Source organism: Saccoglossus kowalevskii, chromosome 18, assembly GCF_978046115.1.
Source record: "Saccoglossus kowalevskii chromosome 18, keSacKowa6.1, whole genome shotgun sequence".
Taxonomy (NCBI): Eukaryota; Metazoa; Hemichordata; class Enteropneusta; family Harrimaniidae; genus Saccoglossus; species Saccoglossus kowalevskii.
Window position 1 is genome coordinate 22,447,339 of NC_140658.1, and position 2,177 is coordinate 22,449,515.

The following is a 2,177-nucleotide window of genomic DNA, read 5'->3' on the forward strand; positions in this document are numbered from 1 at the left end:
TTATTTTTTTCAAACACTAATTTATGCAAGTTATTTATATAATTTATAGCTGCATTTCGGATCATGAAACGCCTATCTCAGCGCAAATTGAAAATACAGAAGAAACTCGAGTCCATGAAAGACCCATCAGAACTTATACATGCACTTGTAGAAGCTAAAGTAATATCAGAGAATAACTTGAGCTTTCTGTCGAAAATATTAAAAGTGGCACGAAAAACAAACCTCGCCGAGAGAGTAAGTGAATATCAAGCCCGGCACTGTGGTAAAGGTACATGTTTATATGGTACATTGTTTCTCGTGACATGTGACATTATAAGTCGGTTTTCTATCTACCAACAATGTTGACATTACATTTATGTTGATATTGACACTATGGTGTGTCATTAAGATCAAAATTAAAACCATATTCAAATTTAAAATATGTGAATTTAAAGTATGTGAATTAATTGGGCAGTTAAATTAAACATGAGGATTTAACATTTAAGTATTTAAAGCGAAATACAAGATAACAAGCAACATGTGAACTCGGTATTGACCCGCTCATTCAATCATATATCTTTACTGTTACTGAGATATCAAAGTCAGCTTAGCGATAATGGAAAACACATAGACAATTATCGAATAAGAACGTAAAACAATTTCGATAAAAAACATCACATCAATATTATTATTGTTATATATTATTATACATCTGTCACCGTAACGCTATAAGTTGCAGCGTGCCGTAATTTTGCGGTGTTTTACGGAGTATTTTCATTCTACTATATTAGGAAATGCGAATTCCAAATATGGAATGTTTACGCGCGTAAGCGTCCTCTAATCATGAAAAACAAACATGGCTGCCACTAGGGTTTGACCGGACTCCACACAAAGAAGTTGCTGATTCTGTTCCAAACTTTTTGGATTTCGGCATTCCCATGATGTATCCTTGAAAGAAAAAGATGTGTTAAAATAAGGTTACTAGTATTACGAGGATACCTCAAAGTTTGCACTCAGGCAGTACGTCATCGCATCAACCTCTGCTGCGCGTCGGTCGATACTCCCGCTGTACTGTCTTCGTATATCATTTGTGGTATCCTCGTAATAGCCTCATAATATAGACGCAATGTACATTTTATGATATATAATTTGTTTGCAGGCGAGGAGAGAAAGCGTAGAAATTCAGATGCTGGTGTCTCGTACAATAGGCGATACATGGGTTAGTATATAATTATCGTTCGCTGTGTTTTTTATTGGAAAATAATTTAAATGCCCAGTAAACAATGACAAATTTATTATTGTTTTTTTTTAGACATTCCAGTTCCGGTTACGTTGGACAAAGCGTCAATAAAAGACCAAACACTCTATTTTGCTTTGGTAAATGTATTTAACCACACCATAGAAGAAATTGCAAAAAGTGATATCAGACTATGCAAAAAAATGAGGCTTAGACAGAAAGCTGTCAAAGATCTTATGGTTGGTCTAGTGAGATTCAAAATATCGTCTGTCATACTCATCATACGCTGCTGGAGTTTGAAAGGATTGCGATCATTCGGAACTAGTCTGAAGACTGGGAAGCTGGAGATTCTCTTAACTGATATTCTTGTATCAGATGAGATGAAAGCAATGGCAGAATATAGAGGTGTTACACTACGAATATCTGCGAATGTAGATCCTGCTCATCTAGACAGGGTTTAGAGATATTTTAAAGGTAATTGGTGAACGTCATTTTTATGAATATATATAATTCATTGTAAAGAGACAAATGGGGAGAATAAAATAATAAAAAGAGCAATAACCCCCCCCCCTTCCCAGAGGTGGATATACTACCAGATATTGCACAGTTCGTGGCATAAATACACGAGCCACATGCGAGTGCATATGTAGAGTGAATTGTGCAATATCAAGTGGTATGTCCAAATGCGGCGGTGGCTTGTTGGTATTATATTAGATCAACATATTTTTATTTCGAAGTTGAACTTGACAAGAACTGGCCATTTCGAATAGCTTTCGAAGCCTTTTTGTAGAATGTCGTCTGTTCATATCATTGGTTTAATAAAAATGAGCCCCATTATACGAATGATAAGCACATTTATTCTCACACTGTAAGTAAGAGATCATCACAACAAAAGGTTTCATTATCTGCGCAAACAAATGCATTCTGTTTTCCATTGACATAATAACGTTTTTGACGGTAA

At 35.4% G+C, this 2,177-nt stretch overlaps 1 long non-coding RNA gene across 1 annotated transcript; it reads left to right on the forward strand.

Moving 5' to 3' along the window:
- Nucleotides 1-217: 217 nt before the first annotated feature.
- LOC144364585 (uncharacterized) lies at nucleotides 218-1,344 on the forward strand. The gene is made up of 3 exons (XR_014927023.1): nucleotides 218-268; nucleotides 1,139-1,198; nucleotides 1,292-1,344. It is a non-coding gene; the product is annotated as an uncharacterized LOC144364585 (long non-coding RNA).
- The last annotated feature ends 833 nt before the right edge of the window (nucleotides 1,345-2,177 follow it).